Below are 20,592 nucleotides of genomic sequence, written 5' to 3'. Positions count from 1 at the left end.
ATGTAACCATCCCATGCAGCAGACAGCCTGGTGCTTAGAATTCAGGTGATCAGAGGTCAAATGCTCATTCTGCTTATTACCTGTCCAATACTGAGGAAGGTTTTATTCTTTCTCAGCAAAAATTTCTTATGTATATGAATTTTTCTTATTTGTATGCCTATTCTCAGGTGGTTTTATCCCCTAGTTTTAAATAATTTACACCACATAATCAAACAAAAAGCATTCATAGGTGAAGCAAGGTTCTTTTTCTCAATTAAAAATGAGAAACAATGACATATTCCACGGAGAGTAGGTCTGAGATTTACTGCAGGGAGGATGACATAAGAGAGGAAGGGAGAGGGGGGTCCCTGGAAGATGAAGTCCTCAGTCTAATATCCTGAAAAGAGTGCTTTGGGGCAGCCCCAGGCTCTTGCCTATCTCCGAGGGAAGGTATGTTTTCACTATCTCAACCTAGTAATCTCTCTTGAGCCTCTCTGTCCTGATTTTGAAAATGAGGATAATAAGAAGTGCTTTGATGACCTTGATAAGGATCCTTTGATAGAGTGGTAGAGATAAGAGCCTGGGGAATGGGTTGGAAAGTGAATAGGAGGTGAGGAAATGGAGATTATCTAAGTTTTCCATTCTTTTTAGAACTTTTATCTGAGAAAGGATTTTTTTAAAAAAATTGGGAAATACCAGAGCATGGAGAGAAGTACCTGGAGTAGAAAGGGAGATGATAATGAGAGGAAGTTTTGCAGGGAGAGGTGGCCTGGTCCTCTGTGGCTACGAAGTGAGTGTGCGCCTGTGGACATAAGGAAGTTTCTTGGTTTAGAGTCGGAAAGGTGAGATGCCGTATGCAATAGCTTTTATTTTCTCAGCGAAGCATCAAGTAAGGATGTTAACAGAGATATTTATATACTACGTATAAGTTTTGGGAGTGGGGACAACAATCGGAAGATAGGAGAGAAAGTATGAAATAACCAAAGAGTAGGGAAATACTGAAAAGTTGTCGGGCAGCCCCTCAGACCCAAATGAGTCTGAGTTGACACAGAGTATATGTACGTGTACACATACTCACATATACAGAGAGAGAGGCTGATTTATTAAGAGGAATTGGCCACCCAGGTGGTTATAACAGCTGAGAAATACCTTGATTTGCTGTCTGCAAGCTGGAGCCCCAGAAAGCCAGTGGTGTAATTCTAGTCCAAGTCTGAAGGCTGGAGAACCAGTTTATACTATGGTATAAATCCCAGTGCAGGGGCAGGGAAGACCCCCCAGTGTCCCAGCCGAAGCAGCTAGACAGGAAGAAAAAGGGGTAAATTCCTCCTTCCTTTGTGTTTTCTGTTCTTTTCAGGCCCTGAATGGGATGATGGTTGTTGCCCACATTGGGAAGGGCAGACTGCTTTGCTGAAATCCACTAATTCAAAGGCTGGTTTCATCCAGAAGCATACTCTTCACAGACATACCCAGAAATAGTAGTGTTTAATCTGGGTACCTGTGGCTACGTCAATTTGCCACAAAGAATTAACGTTAACCCTCTGTCATTCTGCCCAGTGATGAGAACTCATCTCTGGAGCCTCCCTGCATTTCTCCTGGAGTATCCTCTCCACTTCATTGTTGTGTGGGCTTAATCCCCTCTGAAGCCTTCTCCTGTCACATTGAGCTGCCTCTGACGTATCTACTGTTATTTGATTAGCTCTCTGATTACAGAATCGCATAGGTTTTGAGTCATCTTTTCTCTTTCTCCTACCTCTGTTATTTTTGGTGTGAGATTTTGCAGACTCTGAATTATTAAAAAAAAAAAAATACCTGAACTGTCTTCATGTCTGTGTAAGGGCATTGCCATAATATTTGTGTCCCCTGAAGAGTCAATACATTGAAACTCTGCTCCTAATTTGATGGTATCCTGAGGTGAGGCCTTTGGGAAATAATTAGGTCATGAAGTTGGAGCAGTTGTGAATGGGATTAGTGCCCTTTATCAGAAGAGGCCAGAGAGCTAGTGAGGACACAAGAGTCGTGGTCTGCAGGTAGAAGAGGATCCCGACCACCCTGACACCATGATCTGGGACGTCTGCCTTCCATAACTGTGAGAAATAAACGCTGTTTAAGCCACCCAGTCTATGGCACTTTGTTATTGCAGCCTGAACTAAATAGGCACGGTCCGTTTTTCATATCCTAGAATTTTAAAATGCTTTAATGTAATAAGGGATATTATCTTCTTTACAGGTAATTGAAATTCAAAGGAAAGCATCCATAGTAGCTCCTAATGCTGGATCCTGCCTTTTTAGTGAAAAAGTCTTGGTTCTCTCCTTCTATCTGTATCTGGGTTCCTGGAAACCTTCTAGAACTTCTGGTGAAATAGAGCCAGGCTGCATTGTCTTTACCGTGGCTGCGCTCATCACCATCAAAGGCATTTAGTGGATGTTTGTACCTGGCTATACTTTGTCCACATAGTTGTACAGATATAATCTCTGTCCTCTAAGAATTTAACGGTTTCAGAAAAATAGTGATATAAATGTTAGAGCTGAGGTAATATGCAAACAAAGCACACTTGCATGTTTCAGTTAATTTTGTAGACTGTTTTAGAATGATGAACCACACAGGTATTGTGCTTACACCTTACACTGCTAGTGACTGTGTTTAGCAGTAGAGTAAGAGGGATGGGAGAGATTTGTGACAGTCACTGTTACTTATCAAGGCTTATTGGGGAAACTTCATTGGGAATGGAAACTTTTGTAGAAAGTTAAGTTTCCCATCTGGCCTGATAGTTCCCCAAGAGGACCAGAGCACAATGCTTTCTTGAAATAATAAGGCTTACAAAAATAAGAAAAAAAAGAAAGAAAGAATAAGGCTTATAGAAGTCTTAGCTCTGGGAACCATGGGTGGGGGGTGGGAGAGGTAGGTGGCGTCCAGTAGGCCCTGAGTGTTGCACACACCGGCCCAGCCCTGGATGTCCAGCTTCTCGGGTGAGGAAAGGTGAGCAGGTGTCATGGGACAGGATCTGAGCGGGCAGAGTGGGGCTCCTTTACCTCCATACTCCACCTTCCCACCTTTAAGGAAAGGTGAGCTTTAAGGAACTAGGAGAGATTATAAAGGTCAGTTAAATTAATTGTGACTTCTAGAAATTGCATAAAATATAAGTATTTTAAAGTTTTTAAAATATTTAAATGTTAATGAGGTAATGAACTCCCTTCCTGAGTATCACCTCGTGTGTGTTTTCATATGGGAGATGAACTTCAGGGCCTCATTTCCGTAGTTGCTCTGTGTAAGTCAGTTATATGTCCCCCCGACAATGGTGATTCTCCTTCGCCGGCCGCCTCTTGGACTTGGATCATCCAGGAGAGGTCTGTAAAATTAGCACCGCAAAGAAAGCCTCGCCAGAGAATTTGGGACAGCATCTCAATGGCTTATTGAGGAAGGGCCTTTTAAACGCTGTCGAATGATGGACCAAAATGCAGCATCTATGCATGAATGTGCTGAGCTGTTTCACAGGAGAAAGTGCCTGCTAATCCTCAGTGATAATGCGATGGTATTAAGCTAATAAACCTCCAGAAAGTTTGTCACAATAGATGTCTGCTCAATTATTATAATAGGAACATTATCTTTGGAGTTTTAGAGGTCTCTAAAGAGCCTCATTTTGAAGCTTTTATCTGTTCACAAATTTGAGTCCTCCCATCATCATCTTTGCCGAGCTGAGTGTGGTTGTTTCCAAGAGTAATCATGGCTATATATAAAATGCTACCTGCAGTCAGCAACATATGTGGAACACGAGTTGTTCAGGGCTAGTGAACAGTTTGTTGCCATGATACAACATTTTTCTTGTGTGTTCCAACCTTCGTTTTTAGCAAATTCTCATCATTTAGTGTTTGAATAAAATACTACTCCCATCTTACCAATCGTCGTTTTGGACATTTTCTTTGTTTAATTACTGTATACTAAAGCGAAGTCTAGCAATAATCAGGTGATTTGTCTGCAGTAACAATGACACAAAATATTTTGATGTCATCATCATGGCTTCCTTGGGGGCAGGATGGTCTGAGTGCTAAGAGCCTAGTCCCAGGTTCCAGGATCTTTTACTGCTGGTCATGTGATCTTGGTGCCTGTTTTCTTCCTGGGCCAAACAGGAATAATAATGGTGAATACACCAGAGCCTTTTTGGACCATTTAAAAGAGACAACATGTGTAAAATACCCAGATTATCCCATGGTAGCACTCAAAGTTTTCTTGTTAGAGAAATGTCAAGATTATAGCGTGAATTCAGACAACACTGCTAACTATCTTAACTTTGACCTTTTGATTTTTGAAATGAGTAGTCTATGTTTTGCTAACAATGGAAAGAAACTTCTCTCCAGAAGGATGTGTTCTTTCAACTAAAACTTATGCAGAAAAATAGAATTCTTTATTCCTGGTTTGATGTATAACTAGGTAATAGTCTCTTATGGACAATGAGTAAAATACTTATTTTTTATAAATGGACCTTATTATTTTAGTGTTGAAAATAGATACACAAGGGATTAGAGACAGCAGGGAGTTGTGAAGGAGGTGGGATGTGGGAGCTGCCTGAAGGAGCCTCGTAATGAACCCGCAAGGTCCTCGACTGGCGTGCTGGGTATGAGAGCCTGTATGTGTGGTAGAATTGTCCACATACACGCGAGTACAGTTAAACTGGAAAGTCTCAATAGACGCTTGGATCCTATTAATACAATTATGCTGGTTGTGATGTGGTACTCTGGTTTTGTGAAATGTTACTATTGTGGGAAACTGAGGAAAGCCTCTCTTAAAATTGCATATGAACCTACAGTGACATGAAAATTACAATCAAGAAATGAGTGTGCAATTATTATGTAACACTAACTCATAATTCTTATTTTTCTTTTCAGATTGCTCCTGCCTGATTGACATAGCGATTGGCTATTGTAAGTTGACATTTCACTTTTTTTATCCTCCTCCCGCAGTACTTTCTCTTCTCTGATCACATAACAGTACTTTTTTAGAGGTCCTAGAGCATCAGTTGGAGGAAAAATTATTATTATTTGGCATTTATATTATTTTAAGGTCTGTTTCACTTTTTTCTAATACCATTAAGTGATAGATATTTTGAGGAACTTGGAATTACACATCTGGGGCTAAGGAGCCATTTCTTTGGGGTGATTTCCTATTAGGTTTGTGATTAGTGGGAGCAAAGCGCCATCTGCAGAGCTGAGGTTATAGATACATTGGATGCTTTAATGTTCATCTAATACATCTTTATGGCAGCCTTTAAAAAATATTTATATAGGCTCGGCTCCTGTGGCTCAAGCGGCTAAGGCACCAGCTACATACACCTAAGCTGGCAGGTTCGAATCCAGCCCAGCCCCGCCAAAACAAGTATGATGGCTGCAACCAAAAAAAAAAAAAAGCCGTGGCGGGCGCCTGTAGTCCCAGCTACTTGGGAAGCAGAGACAGGAGAATTGCTTGAGCCCAGGAGTTGGAGTTTGCTGTGAGCTGTGATGCTACGGCACTCTACCCAGGTTGACAGCTTGAGGCTCTGTCTCAAAAAAAAAAAAAAAAAAAAAAATAATATTTATATAGTGTCATTTTAATGGAGAAGAACTGAATATGCTGAACTAATTTTAAAGACATCTCTGAGAACTATCATTGTCTGAAGATGGCTTTGTGTTTCACCATATTATCAAAAAAGGAGAATATTGTTGCAAAATATTAAAATATAATGGGTATTTTCATTCTATGGCAGTGTCTGTATCAGTGTTTTAAATCTTATTCTAGAAAGTTCTGTCTTACCTATTTTGAGGCTGCTAGGAAGACAGCTCTAACGTAATCTTTTCTCAAGTAAAGGCGTGTTAAGTACATGGCTTAACATACTCACTGCTTGGGATGTTAACTGATATTATATGGAAAAGGGACCTGTGGTCATGTAAATTTGGGGAAAAAACTGAATTTTAAATTATATTTGTTTGTTTCCAGAGAGAGATTATCCAAGATGAGGTTTGGTTTGTGATGTTTCTCAAATGTATTTTGCCATGCAACCCCTATGTCATCAAATATATCATAGTATAACCAATGCTTCATGGAACACTCATTGGGAAATGTTGCTTCAAAATTTAAGTAATACGTTTTTCACATTGATAGCAAAAGACATTAAGAGTATTCAGACAGAATCAAAAAAGTTATAGCATTAAAGGACTGTTGGACTAACTTAAAACAGCTAAATCATTATAAATATGGTTATTCAATCAGTTTCTACTGTAAAGTGGAAATCTGTGGTACATTCTGTCTTCTTGTTATTTACGAATTCCTTCATCACTCTTCCTTAATCCTTGAAGTTTTAGCTCATGGCTCACTGACCTTTTTTTTCAAGACTAATGTGTCCTAGTTCTTGGTAAGTTCAAGGCTATATAGGGCCCTTCATATGCTGGCTTCTCAGTTCCTTGACTTCTCTGCTGCAATGATCTTGTCCTCCAGACTACGTTAGCCACTCCCTTCCATGGTCATACTGTGCACTGAGTCATTAACAGTAACTGCTTTCCCTTCATCATCTTCATTCACAGCATCCCATTTTCACCTGTCTCTTGACCCCTCACTGCAAAAAAAAAAAATTTTAAGAGCTAGGGTCTAACCCTGTCACGCAGGCTGGAGTACAGTAGCACAATCATAGCTCACTGCAACCTCGAGCTCCTGGGCTTAAGCGATCCTTCTGCCTTAGCTTCCCAAGTAGCTGGGGATACAGGTGTACACCACCACGCCCAGTTAATTTTTTTAATTTCTTGTAGAAACAAGATCTTTATGTTGCTCAGTCTGGTCTAAAACTCAATCCTCCTGACTCAGACTCCTGAAGCCTATAATCATAAGTGAGAGCCACCATGCCTGGCCACCAACAAAATTTTAACTTCACCTACACATACCACTTTTATACCGCACTCCCCTCGTAACTCACATCCCTTCTTACTTGCTGTTAATAGCCAACCTTGTTAAGATCACCCATACGCTCGTCTAACACACCCCTTCCCCTGCTTTGTTGTGCTTAGTGTCTTATATGCCGGTGCCTGGGTTTGCCTGTTCCATGCCTGCAGCCGTCTAGCTGAACACAGCTGGAGGAGAATACCCAGCCAGGGTCACTGGCCTTTACTTCAACAATGTGATGCTAGCCTGAAGGGTGCCCCTAGTATTTTCTGGCAATTTGGACAATTAATTTATAGAAAAATATTTTAAAATCTTCTTTCTCTATAAGCTTCCAGGTCCTCTTTCCCTATTCTCCCTCTCAGCTGATGACACTGCCTCCATTTTCACTGAGAAAAATAGAAATACCTGATAAGGGAACTTCCGGAAGCTTCCATCACCACATCTGCCCATTCTCCTGCCCCTAAACCCACATTCTACCTTCTCCCCTTCCTTCTTGAGTGAACTGTCTAGGTCTAATCTAAAGCTTAAACTTGTGGTTATATTCTGAGACCCCATGGCCCTCGCCCATTCAAGGATGTTGTTCCAGTAGCTGTCCTTTTTTCACCCTGCCTCATGGATTTCCTCCCACTTTAAAAAAAAAAAATTATTTAGCACCATTTCTCTCTAGTTACCACCCCTTTTAATTTCCCTGCTTCGTTTTCCACAATTTCTCAGTCTTAGAATTTGATGGGCACAGTACTAGAGAAGAGAGAGTTTCACAGAGAGTAAACGCCAGAGATCTCTAGGGAGTTCCCCTAGAGTCTTCATCTAAGTGCTGATTAGTGTAAATAAACCACCCAAGGATGAGGAAAGAATCAGGCATCATTGGGAAGAAAAAGTAGCTCACATAGATGGGAGAAATGTGCCTATCCCCCTCCCCATTCAGAGTAGAAAAACCGTGAAATATAAGTGGCAGTATATTTCAGAGAGTAGTACCTTGGTGGTGAGGTAAAATTAGCCTTAGACTATAGGCTGCTCTGATCCTGCCTTAAAAATCTTAAAAGTAAGCCATTAAAAAGAGATCCTAAGGGGTGGCGACTGTGGCTCAGTGAGTAGGGTGCTGGCCCCATATACCAAGTGTGACGGGTTCAAACCTGGCCCTGGCCAAATTGCAAAAAAAAAAAAAAATCACAAAACTTTTTTGTAGTAAAGGGCCAGATGGAAAATATTTTAGCTTTTGTGGGCCATGTTGGTCTCTGTGATGACAACTCATTTATGCCATTGCAGTGCAAAACAGCCATAGACAATATGTAGTGAATGTATTTACATGTAGTGGAATACATTCCAGTAAATTTTTCTTTATAGAAATAGTGGGGCCAGATATGGCCTGTGGGCCATAGTTTTCAGAATTTTGGTTTCAAGGATCAAATTGTTTCTAATAGCTTAACTGCATCCCAGAACAAAGATCAAGGATATTTAGAGAAATACAAAATATCTAGCACCCAATAAAGTAAAGTGTGCAATGTCAATCAAAATTTTCCAGATATGAAAGAAGCAGGAAAATTCAATAGTGAAGAGAAAAATCAATCAATAGAAACAGATCCCGAAATGATACAGATTTAATAAATGGAGATACTAAAATAAATTTGATGAACAGATTTAATTTAATAGATTAGTTAATAAAAACTTGCTAAAAAGATTTAATAAGGGTATTAAAACTATGTTCTATTTATTTAAGATGGTAGAGGAAAGCATAAGATTATTAAGAAAAGATGGAAGCTATGAAAAGACCCAAATTAAACTTTTAGACTTCTACAGGTGATGTAAATATCTGAGATGAAAACAGCCCAAGAGTTAGAGGTTGCTGTGAGCCGTGTGACGCCACGGCACTCTACCTGAGGGGGCAGTACAGTGAGACTCTGTCTCTACAAAAAAAAAAAGAATATTTTCCAACTATTAATTTCTGATATAAATAGTAGCAAAGAAGAGTATTTCTTAGATATAGATTAACATGTGCATGTAAAATGACATGTTTATACAGTTATACGGTAGGTAAAGCAATATAGGAATAAGCAGTAATTTTAAGTCACAGAACTATAGAATTAGGAGGTGCCTTAAGCACTAAGTGAAACAACAGTGGCTTCAACTCCTGCCTCTTTAATATCAAAGCCTCAGATGAAATTTTTAAAAGGGGCAGGGAGTTCCACTTAATTTTCCAAATGAACAAAAGCAGTGAAAAGGACCTAACTCGCCGAATGATATAGTCAGAATTCACAGAGCTTGTCTCAAGCTCTAGGACAATCAGGAATATTCTAGAAGTATTTCTATACTAGGTAAAATGTGGGATAAATGTTACCTTCTCTTCAAAGCCTTTTCTGGCTGTGCCAGACTTGGTGAAGTTCTTTGAGAACATTAAAGCACTAGCTGCAAACAACAAATATCCCTGTATGTGTTTTTCTCTTCAAGTGGTAATAGCCTGCAAATTTCTTCCTGTTACTAATGCATTTCTACTTGAAATGGTTAAATGCCAACAAGTGAAGCTGAATTGTGCAGAAAAATCACACTGCTGCTCTATAGCAAACAAGGATTTGCCTCAATTAGCTTTCTTTTAAAAAGACACTTCAATTAATGTTTCTATTTTGTAAAGTAGCTTTCTTTATCTTTGAAAACAGTTTGATCTTGGTTCATTAGTCTGTCCCCATGAAGTCCCAGACTTGAGTCCTAAGCTTTTAATGCCAGAGGGGATTATGTATTCTAGAGACTGAAACTTAAATTTTATGCCTTTTTCTTGAAAAGGAAGAGTTGTTTTTGTTTTTAACAAGTTTTGCACTGGTTTGGTTTTCATCATTGATAATAATAGCGCTCACTATTGTGCTTTTATCATTTGCCAGCATTGGTGTTCACGCTTTATGTAAGACCCTAGGAGAGACAGTATTATTGTTCCTCTTTCAGAGTTTGGGAAACTGAGGTTCTGAAAATATTATTAATTGCTTAATTTACAAACAGGTGACACTAAAATTTAATATTTTGTCCACAGCACATAGTTGTTAAGTATAATGGGAATAGCACAAGAGAGGCAGACTACTTGAATTTAAAATTTTAGCTCTGCTAGTTATTAGTGCTACAACTTTGGCAAGTCAGTTTTTCTTTCTTGAGCCTACAATCTCCTCATCCAAAAACGTATTACTAAAATAATCTCTCTCAGGTAGTGGTGGTAAAGATCCAAGGGAGAGCGTTCCTAAGTGCTTTGTAAATGCTTTCCAAAGATACATCAATGGGTTGATATGTGTATTTGGCCATTTGCCATAGACTTCGAGTAGTAAATGTTCTGAGCGCTTTTAAAATATGATTTGATTTATAGAAACTTAGAGAGTTTCCAGAGAACATCTCTTGAATTACAGAGCATACATTGCATAAAGAAGTTCTACTCATAAGCCTATCTTCCTTCAATGAGATACATAGTTTTTAAGGAATAGTTATTTCACAATACCTAGTAAAGGAATTCTTGGTGGGTATTTCTGTCTCCATTTTGGAAGACAGAGGTTAAATGGGTCCCTAAGCCCAAACTTAGTGCCAGAGTTAGCTTTAAGATTCCTAATTTAACAGTCACACTGCTCTCATCAGAACTGCCTTTCCTGTGCAGTTCAGAGTTCTGTATTTTCTAAGCTCATTTCTGCCCCAATTTGGAAATGAGGGAACATCTTCCTTCCTTCCAGGTCAGAACTGAAGCTGATTGTAAGACGGTACGTGGAGAGGTTGTGTTCTACACCAAGGAATGAGGTCTCCATACCTTTCATTCCAATATTGTTTATTTTCTTTTTGGTTTAGGAGTTTTGAAACTTAACCCATCTATTCCCATGTTTACTCAGGATCAGTGACAGAAATGGAATGGAGCACATTACAATGAACACATTTAGTTACAGGCGTTGGTGAAGGTTGCATGAAGGAAGGAGAGTAAATGCGATGGTGAATTTGTTAGCCTTCTCATTCTGTCCGTTCCCTTGAGGTGACCCATCAAATGCAATTCATTTTCTTCCATATTCACTCTTGCTCTTCCTCTCTCTCTCACACACGTACACACACGTGTATACACAAAAACTCATTCACACGCAGACTATCATTTAAGAATTGAATTACCCAGTTTGAGTGATTACCTAGATCCAATCAAAACACTATTATATCTCCGCTCACATTTTTTGTTTAACAAACAGAATGTCCACAAACCAACTCCCTCTTTAAGTTGTGTGGCCTTCACTGGAGGTCACCCCTCAGGGAAACCCTGGAAATCACAGCTCCTCGCGGGCATAGTGGATTGGCTTTACCACAGCAGTGAACTGCTGAAGGCTTTGCGTATAGCCCTAGTCTTCTGCCCATGTCTCTATGAGACTGAGAATAAAATTTCTATACAGTTTGGGCACGGTGACATGAAAGAAATTGCAGATTGTTAAGTGAGACCGTCACTTGTGGGGTTGTAGGATGGAGGAAGAAAGGCAGCGTGAGAGGGAGACGTTTATTTATGGAATGTCAGGGACCATTGAGGCTCAGCAGGCCCTAGAAGCGGAGGACTGCCCTCAGTGCCTGTTTTCTCCCTCTGACCTTGGATGAACTAGCGAGCAGTATATTATGCCGGGTGATTGTGCCGGTTTGTCATGGTTAGCATTCTGGACTGTCACTGGAATGTAGGAAACGGATGAATTTGAATTGAACCATGAGGTGGTCTGCCGGGCCCTCTCCTTGTCTCAAGGAAACCTGTCGCTGTTTGTCTGGGCTGGGCCTAATGAAAGCAATGGAGGGAAAGAGAGGTGGGCCTTTGATCTCTTTGTTGCAGCTGCTCCCTGGGAACTCGCTGAAATCAATGCCCTGTTTTCCTGAAGGAATGAATGGCTCTGCCTAACTAGCTTTGTGAAGCCGTGGGGAATTCACTGCCTCTGTTTATTGACAGCTGAAAGGGAGCACATGGGGTGGAATGGACCTTCTTGTGAAAACCAGGCACAGGGAAAATTAGACCTCAATTTAACACAGAGGAATTGGGAAATTCACCCCAAAGGAGACGGGAGTTTCTCATGCTTACATTAGAATTACTCAAGTTTGTGGCTAGTGTGTAATGAACAATGGAGGTTTTGTCACAACTATGTTATAAGTAGGAATATGGTATGCATAATAAATGATGTTAAGTAGAAGTTGATTCAACACCCCCCTTCTTTTTCTAAACACAAGAGCAGAGACAGACAAATATTAACCATGATATAATCAGGTGGTTCTTTTATTTTTGCTTTGAGAGGAAAACAAGGGGAAAAAAGTGACATTTAAGATAATTATTAATATTATACACGAATTCTCTTAAATATGTCTGTTGTTCATTTATGTTTTAAAAACATCTTTCAACTTGAGATCTAAGTTCAACTCGTGCCATCACTTCACGCCGTTCTGGATTTGTGCATTTCATGGGAATATTATGATAACACAATTCTTATTAAAATTTTTTATTCTTGGGGTATCACAATCGGAAGTCTGCATCAAACATAAGTGAATCTGGCTGATAGACCAGGATAGCACCTGAAATTGCAGTAGTTCATAAATCTTAAAATTACTACCTTCCTTTTTAGAACACAGTAAGGAAAAACTTAACATTTATCCCAAGGAAATATCTCCATACCTTCTTTCACATCTCCCCTCCTTGCCTGATTTCTCAGGAAGAATTTATGGCTTCTTCTTTGGGCCCCACGGCCCTTTGTGCACACCTCCATTACAGCACTTAACATGCTGCCCTTTATTTAGGTGTATTCTTCTAGCTGGAAGTAATGCAGCTGTGTTGTATTCATTTCTATATCTCCAAGCCTAGCAGAGCTCTTGGCTCCGTAAATGCGGTAAATGCGCGGAGCTGAACGAAATGAATGGGGTTTGATGGCTCCCTGTATATTCCTTTGAAAGTAATTACTTACGCAGATTTCGATTGCAAATACTACATTTTAGGCAAACCTGGTTGGTCTGTTTTTACCTGATTGGTGCTATTGCTTTTTAAAATGTTTTATTTATAGATAATTACTAAACACATTTTTTTTTTTTTTTGCTTTGGCACGTTTGTTGGCTAGCAGTACAGGAGGCATAAAAGGTAGATAGCATTTCCTTTTCCCATCCAAGCTCTCTATTATTCTTTCCTAAAAATAAACCCCAACGTAATGTTTATTTTTATTAAAGCTTTGAATTTAGAATTTTGTAGACTTTCACTTATCCAAATTTAGGTACTGAGAATGGATAAAGCTTCCACTTTACATGATTTAATTCTGTAATGTCAATGCTAAATAATGCAGAACACAAAACATCCTTTGACAATTTCCTCAACCAGGATTTACTACCAGGGTATGTCATGAATCCCTTATCAAAGGAGGCAAACAGACACCTTCACTTCTCATTGAAAAGTGTAAGGAAAATTTTGCTTAATTAAAGGACTGTCTACCTTGATTTTAGACCACAGGACAAACCCAAATCTGAGCTATTCTCAGGTTACAACCTATTTCTTTTTAAAGCCTGAGCTTTAAGTGAGAAATAGTTGTCAACATTCTTTGGGAAAACAATATCTTGAAATCATAGTGGAAATTTTTAGAAAACGTGAAGGGGAAAAGTAAGTAAGGAGCCAAGTACAGGAACAGGCTAATATTTTATTCTCCGTGTTATGTTCGTTTTATTTTTACCACCAAGATTATTTTTAAAGAAATCTATTTAGATTTCTGTTTTGATTGAAGGTAGAGATGAAGTCTAAAACAGAGATTTACACCTTTGTGAGTTACGGTAGGCATTTTGTAGAGGTTGGGTGTTTGTTTTAGTTGTACGAATAGGGTAGATCCAGCAGGTTGTGATTCTGCTGAGATTTTAAAGTTCTTATGAAACAGGAAAATGACCATGGCTTTGATCATTGGTAGACTCTCGCTGTCATAAGTATTAGCTTGCAGAAAAGAAAGCAGGAAGCACCGCACTTAGGTTTTATAACTTGACTGCTCAATCCTCCCGGTTTCTGGAAGTCATTTCATGTGACGTAATACAAAAGTGGGAAGGACAGAAGAGTGGAAGGAAAAGTATTTGAAGTTAAATGGCACTTTTCCATTTGATGATATTTCAGCTTTGAGCAGGGAGGCATAATGTTGTCGGCCTTGATGAAAAGAGCTACCGCAGGCCTCAGAAGTGATTGTAATTAAAAATCGTGTTCTTGCTATGTTTATAGAATCAGATAACTCCAATTACATGTTCCTCCAAAAAAGAGCCTTTTTTCTTCAGACTCATGCCTGCTGTGATTTCCAAGAAGAAGTTTATGTCATTTAAGAGTCAATTTTATGTCATTTAAGAGTCAAACCCTCAAAATAAATTTGAGGATCGACAAATATTAGGTCCCCATGTTTGAATGTGTTTTAATTTACATAAGCAAATTTCCTAGTAGAAAGATATCAGATCCTTCCCCTCCATCCAGATGACTAAATAAAACAGCCCTAATAAAGGCTTATCTAGTCATCGAAAACAGCACAACTCCTTACCCACTTGATTTAATTACAAGAAATTGAAATATAGAATTATTCAAAATTAAATAATATGTAAGTTGTATAAGGCCAGATGTGACTCCTGTTATAAAGGTCATCTGTAATAACTAGATACCCAGGGCGGCGCCTGTGGCTCAGTCGGTAAGGCGCCGGCCCCATATACTGAGGGTGGCGGGTTCAAACCCGGCCCTGGCCAAACTGCAACCAAAAAATAGCCGGGCGTTGTGGCAGGCGCCTGTAGTCCCAGCTACTCGAGAGGCTAAGGCAAGAGAATCGCTGAAGCCCAGGAGTTGGAGGTTGCTGTGAGCTGTGTGAGGCCACGGCACTCTACCAAGGGCCATAAAGTGAGACTCTGTCTCTACAAAAAAAAAAAACTAGATACCAAATCATCCAATTAATCATTCATATATTAGTGAGGCTGTCAAAATACTTGGTATGTGTTTTCAGTAGTTTGAATGTTTACTTGGCAATGTTCCATATTCTCTACTTTAGGGAGACATCCTCAACTCAAGAGGAAAAGCCCCAACCCAGTTTGTGCTTAAATGACCATATCTCTAAAATTAGTAGGATTCAAATTAATGAGGTTTTTCTATTTAAAAAAGAAACAACAAACAACATCCTTCTTGGTCCACACATAAATGAGGACTGCCCAGAGAGGGAGGTTGCCTGGGGTTGGTGCTCAAGTATTCACCCAGTGGGATTGGACTGGCAGTCAACCATGAATTTATATCTGTGAACGTGGGAATTGATGCGCTTGAGTTGTGATTCCTGTATTTCCTGTCTTCATTCTTTTCACAAAAAGTTATATTTACGTCTTTTTCGTACTGTAAAAATCCCACTATTGCCTTCCCATCACTTATTCTGTCTTGATCATTTTCCTTATCACAAGGTGAATAATTGGGTATGCTCACTGTCAGCAAGTTCTGTTCTCCAGGCGTCCTCCAATAGTAGTAATCTTGTCTTTAAAAACAAAACAATTAAAGTTAAGCAAAGGTAGGTATTGAGTTTTGTTTTGTTTTGTTTTGGTTTGGTTTGGGTTTTTTTTGCCTCTTAGGGTCCCTTTCTCATTCCTCTGGATCCTCCGGCCCTACCCCACCCCCCAGCCCTGCTCTGGGACTTGTTTCCTTTTCCCAAAGGATAGTGTTCTTTGTAGTTGACACTCTTAAAAAGATTCCTGTTATCTTCTGATTTCTGCTTGAGGCTATGAGGTATTTTCACTTGGGGTCTCTGAAAAGTAATTATGAACAGCAGGAGATGTCCCTGCTTCCCAGGCATGGTGTTAAGCCCTTCATTCTGGAAGGGTCTTGTGCTGTAGGTGTGATCATTATCTTCATTCTATGGGGGCGGGAGTATGGTAAAGAAAGAGTAAACAAATTGCCTGAGGTCTCTAAATGGCCCTGGATGGCACCAGGATTAGAATCTAGGCTTTCTGGCACCATTCTGCGTTGTTAACCATATCTCTGTATCACCTCTCTAAAAATCCTGTAAAGACTTAGAGATACATACGCCTTTGAAACATTGGGATAGGTGTTATGACATATTGATGGAGACTTTTTACTCTGGTACCCTTGAACTCACATTCGGCATAGGTAAATGTCTACTTAACCACCAGTGTGTTTTTTCCTGATGATTTTTTTTAACCTTTTGATTCTGTTTTTTTTTTTTTTTTTTTTTTCCTCTAGGATTGCTCTCACATCTGACGTGGCCTCTGTTCCATGTCACATCCAAAACTCATCTGTACCTCACTTAGACAGGTAAATATGTCTTCTCCTAACCCCTGTAAGTCCTGCCCTGCAGCTCTCCCATGGTCAGACTTGGCTCTGTCATCTCCTTCTACCTTGCATGGGCAAAAGCATTCTGCCCCTTCTACTGTAGAGGCTGTTACGTTTCAGAAAACACTTGCTGTCAGAGGATTCACATTTGAGGGACTTCAGGCCTTGAGGGAAAAATAAGGTTGGGAGACGAAGGTTGAGAATTACAAAAGCCTATTTGTCACTCTTGAAAAAAAAATCAAGAAAACATGCTAAGAAATATCCTTGCTGTTTGTTCATATTAAATTAGAAGTAAAGGGTATTGTATAATTGATATTTTTATGTAATTGATTATTTATTATGACTCGCTAGAAACTTTGTGATTTCCTACGTTTTCAAACTGTTTTATCTTAAATACTTTAGGGCAAAATTTGAGGTGTTGTCCATTTGGAATCAGATACCTAGTATATAACATATTCCAATGAAAAATCTCTAAATCTTTTTAAAATTTTAACATGAGGCAATTCTCACTTTGTATATGTTCTATCCAGATTTTCTAACGTTGTGAAATAGGTTATGTCGCTAAATCCAGTGTTTATTTGAAGGGATTCATGGTTGGCAAGGTCCTCATGACAGGTCAGCAGCTTTTATTTCTTATTTTCCACCATTTATGTGAACATTACGATTTGTTATAACCATCACCTATCTCAAGATAATGATTCCTAATTCCAGCCTTAAATTTCATATCCAACATTTTTGTTGTTTTCCCCATAACACATGTGCATTTTCTGTTCAAGCCCATTTCACCCTAAAGCAACCCTGCCTTGTTTTGCAGCTTTAGTGCTGACTGTTGCTTCCTCTTAACTTTTGGCGCTTCTCCACACGTTTTTGCAAAATGTCCTTGACTGTAATAATGCTTTAAAAAAAAAAAAAAAAAACAACTCTAGTCATCTTTGTACATTTTCGCATGTTCCATCTTATATTTGATTTCCACCCACTCCTACCGCAGACCTGTTACTAGCGAAGCTGCTTCCTATTTTATTCTATGATCTATAGGCTAGCTTTCTAGGGAGGTTGTCCACAGCGCCTTGGGTGGATGGCTAAGTGAGGAGAATATGAGATTACATGTTTAAATTCCTATTTTCCAAATGATTCTAATTGAAACTAGTCCTCCTCTATCAACACATTCAGGAGGAACAAAGTAGCAAGATCCAAAAACGCCTGAATCACTTCAGTGTGGCATTTTGACTGGGGTTTGGGGTGACTTTATGACACCTGCCAGGCACATTGGCAGTTGTTTTTTGTCTAGTCAAATGTGGTATTCCCATTAATAGCACCACAAACTGTAATACTACTTAGGAATCTTTCAAATATATGACAAACAGTATGTTAAAATACACAGATAATAATAGAAATTTCTTTTCTAAGTACATGTCAGGAGATGGCATTGTGTCATGATGGTTCACATTGCAGATGATGGATGTGAATCCGTCGTTTATACTCAGATTTCCTACTATATATATCATATTCTACAATAAGTTGTTAATGTTTCCTAATGTGACCTTACCAGGTAAAATCATTTTTGACACCTCTTCACAGACCACATCTCCTTTGTATGTATACTTTGGACTCTGTACCTGCCATTGAACCTCTGTTTGTACATATAGAATGTATAATTGATAATGGCTCAGCCAGGTAGCCACATAGCTCCATTTTCTGGTAGAGGAGGGAGCCGTTGTATAATTTGCCTGAGATCACACACCTTCCAAGTAGCAGAGCCACCATCCAACCCTCACACCAGTGCCCTTGATTCTAAGGCACACCATCTTCCTTACGTTGTATCTAGAAACATACTACCATTTGGTTAGCTTTTTAACTAACTGTAGGCACACAACCTAGTATTAAATGGAGTATGCTTCCTACGAAGTAGAGTGAGTATAATACATGATAGCACTCTTAGGGAAGAAAAGTTATAATCTAAGGAATATCATTAAAATTTCCTTACCTCCCTCTTCATGAACAAACAAACAAACCAAAAAAGTCAAAATGAAGGCAGTTGGGGATGAAGGGAGTTACAGGAGAGTATTAGATATTATTATTAAAATTGTGAAATTGGTGGTGCCCGTAGCTCAGTGGGTAGGACGCCGGCCACAAATACCGAGGCTGGTGGGTTTGAACCCAGCTGGAGCCAGCTAAACAACAAAGACAACTGCAACAAAAAAAATAGTCAGGTGTTGTGGCAGGTGCCTGTGGTCCCAGCTACTCCGGAGGCTGAAGCAAGAGAATCACTTAAGCCCAAGAGTTGGAGATCGCTCTGAGCTGTGACACCATGGCACTCTACCGATGGTGACATAGTGAGACTCTGTCTAAAAAAAAAGAAAGAAAGAAAGAAAAATTGGGAGATAAAGCACATCTTCACATCAGTCTTTAAAATGTTAGAAATTAGGGTGGCGCCTGTGGCTCAAAGGGGTAGAGCGCCGGTCCCATATGCCGAAGGTGGCGGGTTCAAACCCAGCCCCGGCCAAAAAAAAAAAAATGTTAGAAATTATTCACGCTTACACTACGTAACAATGTATACTTTATTTGGGGAGTAACTTAGTTGATCCATTATGTGGCACCTACCAAGGTAATTTTTTCTTTTTTGTTTCAATAGCAGAAATTAGAAGTGATTCATCAGACACAATAATCACTGTGTAAATTGGAACCTCATTAAGATCAAAGTCATTTTATGTTGTTTTCTTAAAATGGTTCTCATTTGTCCCATATATTCAATTCTGAGTGCCTAGAAGTGGCTAGTTCTGATTCAGGAAAGACTGAGAACTTTCTCAATCGTTTCTACAGAGAAGTTCGGAGTTCAGTTATGGCTTTTATTCTTTCTGTGCACAGTTGGCTTATTTGTTTTGCCATGGGAATTACTGTTTGCCCATTTTACTGTATATAATGGGTAAATCCAGGAGAATAACCCGTGTGTGTGCTGTCTGAGGTCAGTTTCCAGAACACAAGCCCAAACGTACTGCTCACCTGATTAAAAACTTTCAGTGGTTCTGATTAGCTAGGACTCTGGGGTGCAGTTGACAGAAACTAATGGGACCTTTGAAGAATTCCAAACAGGCAAATGACAGGAACATATTTGCATGTTAGAAGAATCACTCTGACAGCAGCATTGTGGTTGGGAATGAAGGGGAGCCAGGGTGGACCTCAGTCTCCAGCGGGGGGAAATACCCCTTCCACTGGCCCGACTGACTCCAGGCTCCCCACGCACCAGGCTGTGGGTACCATTTAAATTAGGCCACTAGGGTGGACTGGCTCCCCATTCTCTACACCCCCTATCCCTACCATGGTTTCAGGAAGCACAGATGGGAAGGCGGCCAGCCTCCTGGGGTTGGTTGCCCGTGTCAGGTGGTGGGTTGGGGATGGGCTCTGTCCCGTTCACTGGCTGTGTCTTTCACTTTGCTTCTGGGTCTCACCTGTCTGGTGTGACAAAGGAAGTGAGTTCCAACAGAGGCTAGACCCTTGTGAGACCAGAGCGGCCCACCTCTCAGGTCACCCTGCTTCTCCAAACCTCTGCCTGTTTGCCCAGCTCCCCCTCCCCCCACAGCTTCTGTGTTCCCTGTCTGCGCTCTCTTCTTGGGTACAATTTAATACAACATGCTCATCTTCCTTGTTACCAAAGCAGAGAGAGGGGCCTTTGTGCTTCAGACTTGAGGGGACTATGTTGGCCAACTCTGCCTCTGCCACAAGGCACTTGCTCCCTGGGCCACTCCTCCTCTCCCAGGTCATCTTTTCTCTGGACGTGCCCATGCCCTGCATGCCCATTTGGCAGCAAACTGGGCACTCCTGGCCACTAATTCCTGCAAATCTGAAGTTCTTTTGGCCAGGCCTCTCTGCAGTAAAAGTTCTGATCTCTGCATAATGGCTGATATATCTTGGCTTATGTAAAATCCTCTTCACTTTTCATCAGGGTTTTTGTAATACTTTACTGAAGTTCTCAGATGTTTTGGCCACAGACGTGCAGTGGAATTTACTTGGAAGTTATGCCTGACCTCAAAGTCTGACCCCCCCCCTTAGATGTCATTTGGTGCCATAAGTACTGACCATTATTGCAACATCTTTCAGTCAACAAAACTGGCACATTAAGGATTTGTGGGACACAATCTCCCCTCCCCCAAAGCACCTCAGCTCCCGGCATGCTGTCGTTTCCATCTATGGAAAGCAGCAGTCCCGCTGCCCGTCCCAGCATGCTAGTCTGGGAGGCTTGTCCAGGCTTGGGAAACAGGGTGTCCAGCACCTCAAAACTCTAGCAGCACAGGCCACTCTCTTTCCTCATCCAAGTAGACCTTGTTTTTGTTACCTTTGGTGTTTTTGCTTTAGCGGGGATAAAGACCTTAAAGATAACTTTCTGTGCCTCTCCCTTTCTAGGTATTTGCATAGGAATCAAAGGAGTTATTCTTGTG

At 40.2% G+C, this 20,592-nt stretch overlaps 1 protein-coding gene across 11 annotated transcripts in view; it reads left to right on the top strand.

Annotated features, from left to right (window-relative positions):
- PLAGL1 (PLAG1 like zinc finger 1) overlaps positions 1-20,592 on the top strand; it is a 62,299-nt gene that overhangs the window by 17,372 nt on the left and 24,335 nt on the right. For 6 of the 11 annotated variants that reach the window (XM_053591654.1, XM_053591658.1, XM_053591650.1 and 3 more), the window contains exons 2-4: positions 4,860-4,895; positions 16,070-16,141; positions 20,558-20,589. The gene's annotated coding sequence lies outside the window, so the exon portion shown is untranslated. Of the gene's footprint in view, positions 1-4,859; positions 4,896-16,067; positions 16,142-20,557; positions 20,590-20,592 lie in introns of those variants that run through there. The other 5 variants (XM_053591653.1, XM_053591656.1, XM_053591660.1 and 2 more) reach the window with 5 other exon arrangements.

The sequence above is a fragment of the Nycticebus coucang genome, chromosome 5 (genome assembly GCF_027406575.1).
Source record: "Nycticebus coucang isolate mNycCou1 chromosome 5, mNycCou1.pri, whole genome shotgun sequence".
Taxonomy (NCBI): domain Eukaryota; kingdom Metazoa; phylum Chordata; class Mammalia; order Primates; family Lorisidae; genus Nycticebus; species Nycticebus coucang.
The sequence above is the reverse complement of the archived record's forward strand: the minus strand, read 5'-3'. Positions and strand labels throughout refer to the sequence as shown.